Here is an 8,709-nt window from a genome sequence, read left to right as displayed (position 1 = left end):
TTACAACTTTGAATGCTTGTTGAATTAATTTTCCTTAGAGTAACACTAGGGTTGAGAATCTATCTTTTTAATCCTTGTGGATGAGTGACACACCATGAGGGTAAGAGAAAGCTAGGTTGGAGAGGGTCGAGAGGGTGAGTCGAGAGGTTGCGGAATGTCCCTTTCCTTTCCGATGTGATTTATCCTACCTACACATTCCAAGAGTTCTTTGCCATCACAATAGAGTGTAGTGGTAAGAGACATACTTCGCTGGGGCTTAGTTGCGCAAGAAACAGAGTGAAGTGTTGAAGTAATCTTTAGTGCTGGGGGCTTAATTGTGACTACGGGTCTTTCACCTAGACCAAAGGGTTAGATCTATATTAGGGAATATGGTTTATCACTTGGAGTCTCTAAATCTTCATGCAACCCCACACAGTGTGAGGCGTCAAGAGTTTCTCTATCCGTCGGGGTATAGTATGAGGGTTAGTCACAGTTGACCTTAAGTTTGGGACCGTGTGTCTTAGGATCTCCATGACTCATTAAACATTAGTTAGGAGACATAATGATTGGTCTTGCAGTTGAAACAATAGTCCTAGGGTGAGCAATGCCCGGGTGCCCCATTTTCCATTGATTGGCTCTCCTATTATTCTATTATGCTTTTTTTTCTTTACTTTATTTTTGGTTGCATTGATATTATTTACACCACACCAAAATCATCTTCACTATAGTTAAATAGTAATTCTTGTGCTTCTGAGCAATATTCCCTATGGGTACGACTACCCACTCACCAGGGTACTTTATTACTTCGACAACCCATGCACTTATGGTACACACATGTAAGGGGTGTGTCAAGTTTTTGGTGCCGTTGCCGGGGAATAGGCATTTTGGAAGCATTTTTCACTTTACTATTTTAGCTATTCATCACTTGTTCTATTTTATACTTTCTTATTCTTCCATCATTCTGATTTGTTTCTTTTTTTGCTTGCAGCTCTAGGTTATGACCTGAGGAAACCCTTCGACATTGGTTGAAGGTGATCCAGACATTGGAAGAAGAATTCATAGAAGGGGAAAAGAACGTGTACAAGAATAGTCTAATCAAGCTGAGATATAAGGTGAAGGATCTGATAATATGGCAGAACAGAATGAGTAGCAGAGGAATCTCTCAGATTATACAAGACTCGGAGTTCTTGGCATGCAATCCAGTATTGTGCGGCCACCAATTACGGCTCTGAATTTTGAGCTTAAGCCAGGCTTCATCTAGATGTTACAACAGCCAGCACAATTTAATGGTTTGGCCAATGAGGGTCCAAATAATCACATTGAGAATTTTTTGGAAGTGTGCGACATGCTCAAGATTAATGGTGTCATGGATGATGCTATAAAGTTGAGGGCCTTGCCATTTCCCTTAAAAGGAAGAGGAAAGCAATGGCTATATTCATTACTTAGAGCATCGATCATCACATGGGAGGAGATGGTAGAAGCCTTTCTTGCCCGATGTTTCCCTCTCAAAAAATCTGCGAAGCTTAGGAATGAGATATCTTCTTTTGTGCAAACGAAATTGGAGTCTCTTTTTGGGACATGAGATAGGTTCAAGGAGCTCCTGTGGAAATGTCCTCAACATAGGTTCCCCGAGTGGATGATTATTCAAACATTCTATAGTGGTTTGAACCCAAGCACGAAGCAAGTACTTGATGCTGCAGCAGGAGGTACCTTAGGAAGCAAGACCCCCGATGAAGCCCAACATCTCAAAAAAGAAATGGCTATGAATAGTTATCAGTGGAACACACGGGACAGAAAGAAGGTAGCCGGACTTCATGAGATCATTGTAGTCACATCATTGGCGGCACAGGTTGAGTCATTAAGCAAGAAGCTAGACACTCTAACTTCTCCTAGAGTGGTGGACGTGATGAGTTGCACTGGGTGTGGTACTACTTCCGTGGAACAGGTTGATTTTGTAGGTAATGCAATGAGAGGTTAAGGAAATCCATATAGAAATACCTATAATCCGGGATGAAGGAGCCACCCAAACTTTTCTTGTAGTAATCAAGGGCAATAGAAGACTATGGTACCACCAGGTTCCTAACAAAAAAAAGCCCCGAACATAGAGAATCGAGTTTCACGGTTGGGAAACCAGATGACCGACTTAGAGAAGGCTTTAACCAAGTTTATTTCATCATTGGATACAAGATTTCAATCGGTTGAAACCACACTTCACAACCACACCGCATCATTACACAACTTGGAGAATCAAGTAGGACAAATTGCGAAGTAACACTCGGAAAGACCTCAAGGGAGTTTTTCTAGCAACACGGAGATCAATCCGATAGAACATGTGAAGGCGATCACTTTGAGAAGTGGTCATGAAGTTGAGGGTAGGCTCCCTAGTGAGATGATCAATGTTGCGTCATTCGTGGTCGTGGAGGTTAAGGAGAGAGCCAACAAAGAGAAGTAGGTCGTACTTCCACCTTACAAGCCAAGAATCCCTTATCCTTCAATATTAAATAATGACCAAAACAATGAGAAATAGAAGAAGTTCTTGGGTTTATTCAAGGAGTTGCACATCAACATTCCATTTGTAGAGGCGTTGTCTTAAATGCCTCCCTATGCAAAGTTTCTCAAGGACCTCTTGACCAACAAGAGGAAGTTGGATGAGGGTGCATCTATGGTCTTAAATGCCTCTTGTTCAACGGTGTTGCAAAAGAATATGCCGAACAAGAAGAAGGACCCCAGAAGCTTTATTATTCCGTGTAACATCGGTAATTTGGGGGAAGAAAAGGCATGGCCGGATTTAGGGGCTAGTATCAACGTCATGCCTTACACATTTTTTCGGAAGCTAGGCTTAGGATAGCCGAGGTCCACTAGGATGACACTTCAATTGGCTGATTCAACAATTAGACATCCGAAGGGCATCATTGAAGATGTATTTGTGAAAGTTGACAAGTACATATTTCCTATGGACTTTGTGGTGTTGGATGTTGGTGAAGATGCTGAGGTCCCAATGATACTTGTGAGGCCATTCTTGCGCATTTCCAAGTCTCTCATTGACATCGACGGTGGAGAGTTGACATTACGAGTTGGTGATGACAAGTTGACATACCGCCTCGCCGAAGCCATGCAGCATTCTCTTGACTTTAATGATACCCTATATTTTTTTGATACCATTGATGATCTAATTAATTAATACGTGTAGAAAATGAGGTGTCCAGACCCATATGAGGGGTTGCTAGATCAAGAGGTGGAGAATGAAGAAGTTTTGACACTTGGTCTAGAAGACAAGGTGTAACCTACCCTGGGGATCATGAAAAGGATGGTCCAAAAGATGAAGCGAGCAAGGAGACGACACAAGAAGTGTCCCAAGGTCAATGGGGATTTGCAAGCATGGAGTAAGGGTGACAAACCCTTGTGTGGTAACAAGCTCGATAACTCTCCCTCTACCTTGAAGCAATAATGCGCATCATGCTTTCAAGTTGTAGGTAAGATGGCAACTTTCATCCATGAGGCCCCGTGAGGTAAGGTTAGGTATGTCAAGCTTAGTGACGTTTAACAAGTGATTCTTTGGAGGTAACCGAAGTCTTTATTGTTTTTCTACGTTTTAGTTTAGTACTTGCATGTATAAGAGTTTGAGTGTTGGTGTCTTGATTTTTACATGCTATTGCTGTGTTTTTCTCGTGGATCATTGTTTTTTTTTTTCGTGTGCTTAACTGTAATTGGCAAAGTTTCTTGGTCATTTGAGCTTATTTTCCATGATTATCTGGTCTGTTTTTCATAGTATACGCAAGCTCTGTATGTGTATAAGTGTGCAAAATTTTTTTGCTGAGTCTATAATTTTATCTAAGTCATCCAGAGAAGACACACAGCCGTATAAAATTTCCACACTGGCGTGTGTTTCCTTATTAAGAGAGGACACAGGGCTTGTGTCTGCCCCTGTGAACGGCCTTGTGACAGTCACACACCCATGGGTAATTTCTACACGGGCGTGCGGATCTCTACAGAGTTCTCAGACTCCATCTCGAGAAGACACAGGGGCTTGTGAATGCCCTTGTGGATGGCCCTGTGAACAACACACGAGCGTGGATAACTTAAACACGCCCATTTGAAACTCTGCATAGAGTTCTCTTCCATCCCGTGAAGACATAGGGGCGTGTGAATACCCCTATGAGTACCCCTGTGAACATCCACAAGCCCGTGTCGAATTTCCACAGAGGCATGTGGAACACTTAACCAAATTCTCGGGAGCATAGAGAGCACACAGGGGCGTCGGTAATTTCCACATGCCTGTGTGGATGCATTCAGGGTCAGTCAGAGGCTATCCTGAGAGCACACTGCGGCATGTGTCTACCCTTGTGAAGCTCCCCTATGGTGTCACACGGGCGTGGGTAACTTCCACATGCCCGTGTGGATACACAGAACGCCAAGAGGTGTGATTTTTCTTTAAAACCCGCTCGTGTCCCTTCATTCTATAACTCTCCAACTCTCAAAAGTCGCCTCTCTTCACTCTCCTAATCTCTCTCCGTCTATTTATAGAGTATTTGAGTTGTTTTCAGGCCGCATTCGTAGATTTTCCTCTTCAGTTTGTCAGTAAGCTTCTCTTCTCTTTCTTTTTCTTCGTCCAAGCTCCATTTTGTTTGATTATTGTGTTGGTTTTAACTCTATACCGTGTTTAAATTGTTTGTGTGTTCATTTTGAGTGATTTAAGATTGAATTATTGATCTATTTTTGGGATTTTTACAACCTGGGCATGCGGTTTTCACGTCCCATAGATCTACACGGGCGTGTGGAATTTCCACACGACTATGTGGATTTTGGTAGTATTGATTTTCTGAGTTTATTTGATCGATTCTTGTTCAATTCTTGCAGATATAGCTCCCCACTTAAAGAAAGCAGCCGGTAAGCATCCCAGAGAGCATTCCCCTGAGCTAGAGCACATGGAATTTGCGATTCCTGAGCATCAGGCTCGTTTTAACCGTTTGTCGAGACTCAAGGACGAGCAGTCACATTTTCCAGACTTGAGCACATTGAGAGAGATCCAGCTAGGTGATGAGATGGCCGATGGAGTTAAGGAGTTGCCGACAATAGGCAGTTGGTGTCATATGTTGTTTATCCGTGAGCCGGCCATTCGCATGTTGATGCTTGAGGTATTAACGTTATAGACCGATCGTACAACAGTTTTGACACTATAGACGCTATTCAGTTCCGTTCGTTCGGTCAATACTACAGCATGAGCATCACCCATTCTTTGTCCTACTCAGATTATATGATTTGCCCTTTACTGACACTGAGGAGTATGATCGATTACAGACCAATTATCCGGGTAGTTTGACTCCTTAGAGAGCGTACATGACATTATGTTGCCAAGGTCAATATGTGCCGGGAGTGTCGAAGGCTATATGCCTCTCCTGACAGAGCTAGGAATACATTCATGCCGTCTAGAGCAGATCAGTGAATGGCCGTGATGACAGCACTGGAGTTCTGAACAGACATGAGTTATTGTATTAACACTCTATGGTGCAGAGTGAGCCGATTCACTTGGGATATTTCTAGGCAAAGTATCTGAGACATTAGGGACAATATATGAGAGTGGGGGTGATCTTCTCATTCCCATACATCACCAGGCTCATCATGGGGATGGGCCTTCTGGAAACCATTCGAGGGGCTGAGAAGATCATTGTGTCATCTTCCCTCGGCTTGGAGACCATGAGGTTGACAGGAATGATCCGTAGGTACAGGGATAGAGTTTATGTGATGATCATGCCCCCATCTGAGATAACCGAGGGGGAGGGGGATGCAACAGGATGGTCACAGCCTATTCCCAAGCCACAGTAGGAGCAGATGGAGACCGAGGAACCACCTGCATCACAGGAGCCACCTCTAGTGCCCATGTTTTCTCCATCTCAAGCCTATGATCATTTTGAGAGGCTCGAGAGAGCAGTAGTGGTGGTAAGGGCAGAGATAGCTGAGGTTCGTGTGACACAGGCCATGAACAATATAGAGGTTATGGTGCGTCTTGACATCCTACATCAGATCTTAGAGCAAGACGCGACATTGCCTTTTGTGATGAGACCCAGGACTTAACTGGCATCTCCAGCACCAGAAGTTGCCTCACCACTACCACCACCACCAGCGTTAGTAGCACCAGAAGCACTAGTAGAGCCAACCGTTGACACCGACGCTTGAGGCGTCTTTATTCATAGTTGCTTTTGTTTTCAGTATTTTATTACTGCATTATTTTAAACTTGTACTACTCAGAAAGGATCCTCCTTCCGAGTTCATCCATTATTTTTTAGTTGTTTCGAGTTGTATTTCATTTTTATATCTTTATCTACTTGAGTTATTTTTTTTTGTTGAGCTTCATTGAACCCACTTGTGTATACATGAAGATGGTCTTGTGAGTCTGGAATTTGAGGATTAGTCATTGGCACAGTCAACGTGATATTCACATGGCCGTGTGTGCTTCACAACCTGTTGGAACTCAACTCTCAATGAATATAGCTCCATCAAATGTGCCATTAGGAGTTCAGGGGATTATTGTTTCAATTGCCCATCTCCACAAATGTTTTTAATTGTTATATGTTTTATTGTTCTTGTATGCGTATATTGAGGGCAATGTACATCTTAAGTGTGGGAAGGAGTTCACATTACACGTGTTCTATGCTTATGCTTCATTGTTCATGCTCATGTAGCTAATGGCGGTTCACCTTAGTTGCAATGGTTGTATTATTATGTTTAGGAGAATTTTTAACTTTGAATCTTTTCATGCTTTAGTTTTACTTGACCTTTTAGGAATTTTTTCCTGATTGACACTTTGTTGCACTACTCACTCATTAAACCATGTGGAAACTTAAGTTCAATGTTTAAGGGACTGTTTTAGTTTGTTTCTTGCTTTAATCTCTTTGAAAAAAATAGATATGTTTATTTATTTGTGCATTGGCGGTGGAAAGAGCTACCACCTATGAAGTATGAAGCTACTCTCATATGTTGGATACTAGTTATGCCCTAGTGAGAGAAAGAGCTATCTCATGGGATGAGTGGAAGCTACTACCCCAGTAGAAAGAGTTACCACCTCGAAAGTGTGAAAGCCACCTTAGCGGCCACTTAGGAAATGGGCTACCTTAGAGGATGTGCTGAAGCTATTACCTTTTCTTTGTTTTTTGTACATAAATAAGTCTCTCATACTTAGAACTTTGAGGAGTATACATTGGGTTGACTTGAGTGAGTTTACACAGACTTACACGATATCAGGTTGTTGTCCTTTTTTATTCAAGTTTTTAGCTAAAGCATTGATTTTTCTTATTCGGTACTGAAATTTTTCCCTACTTGTAGAATGCTTCCCTTGCATGCTTATGGTGAACCTAAGGCCAAGCACTTTCAATTTTCCTTCTATATGCTTAGATGTTTAATTTTTTCTTGAGGACAAGCAAAAGCTTAAGTGTGGGGGAGTTTGATAAGTGCTTGTGTATGAATAATACGAAGTATTCTTTTCTTACATTGAGCATTATTTTTCTCAGATTTTATCGCTTATTTGTGTGTATTTGTGTTCTTTTGTGCTTGAAGGGTTGTGAAGGCAATTGTGGAAGAAATGAACCAAAAGTAGATCGTGGATGCATTTGTTGATGAAGTCTTGGACTGAACAAATGTGAAAACACAATTTGTGAGCAAAGATATGTGAGTGTGTGCCAACTTCCATTATGCTCGAGCGAATATACAATTTGGAGGGGCACAAAGGCAGTCACACTCATGTGTTCTGACTTGTGCAAGACTAGCAAGATCTTCGTCAATGTGGTTTAGTTGAAGACGCGAAGCGATCTACCTCATGGATGTATGCCCGTTCATGTGGCCTCGATGAAAGGTGTGGATTAAGGAGTGTTATGGCGAAGTAGTGTAGCAGTCTACTGTAGAAAAGCACTATATCGGTTACTGTTCACATCTCCTATAATATCAGTGTCCTGGAAATTCAGACAATATCAGTGTCTGGGAGTGGTTCTACGGCCTTGGATATCGCGTTCCTTTGGAAGATAGTTATTGGGGAAGCTTTCGTCAGCTTCGATTGTGCGAGGTGTGCCCTAGGCCTGATGAGGGAACCCTTGGAGAAGACCAGGCAATTCCATCAGACCATCGATATGGACTACAAGGGGGTCTTTCTTATGGATTGCATGCTTTTATATTCGATTTTATTATTGATTGTATCTTGCTCCATAGAGAGCTAAATCACTAGTGGGTTCTTAGACATGTAAACTCTAGGATGATTTTGTTTCATTGATCTTTCATTATGCTTCTTTAATTGATGTTCTTAATTGAGTTCCAACCTTGAATGGTTGTTGAATTAATTTTCCCTTAGAGTGACACTAGGATTGAGAATCTATCTTTTTAATCCTTGTGGATAAGTGACACACTATGAGGGTTAGACAAAGCTAGGTTGGAGAGGGTTGAGAGGGTGAGTCGAGAGGTTGCGGAATGTCCCTTTCCTTTCTGATGTGATTTATCCTACCTACACATTCCAAGAGTTCTTTGCCATCACAATAGAGTGTAGTGGTAAGAGACATACTTCGCTGGGGCTTAGTTGCGCAAGAAACAAAGTGAAATGTTAAAATAATCCTTAGCGTTGGGGTCTTAATTGTGACTAGGGGTCTTTCACCTAGACCAAAGGGTTAGATCTATATTAGTGAATAGGGTTTATCACTTGGAGTCCCCAAATCTTCATGCAACCCCACATAGTGTGAGGCGTCGAGAGTA

The 8,709-nt window shown here is 42.1% G+C and overlaps 1 non-coding gene across 1 annotated transcript; it reads right to left on the bottom strand.

Moving 5' to 3' along the window:
* Positions 1-1,498: 1,498 nt before the first annotated feature.
* LOC120257703 lies at positions 1,499-1,605 on the bottom strand. The gene has a single exon (XR_005535793.1). It is a non-coding gene; the product is annotated as a small nucleolar RNA R71 (small nucleolar RNA).
* Positions 1,606-8,709: the final 7,104 nt, after the last annotated feature.

Source organism: Dioscorea cayenensis, chromosome 3 (assembly GCF_009730915.1).
Source record: "Dioscorea cayenensis subsp. rotundata cultivar TDr96_F1 chromosome 3, TDr96_F1_v2_PseudoChromosome.rev07_lg8_w22 25.fasta, whole genome shotgun sequence".
NCBI classification, from domain to species: domain Eukaryota; kingdom Viridiplantae; phylum Streptophyta; class Magnoliopsida; order Dioscoreales; family Dioscoreaceae; genus Dioscorea; species Dioscorea cayenensis.
The sequence above is the reverse complement of the archived record's forward strand: the minus strand, read 5'-3'. Positions and strand labels throughout refer to the sequence as shown.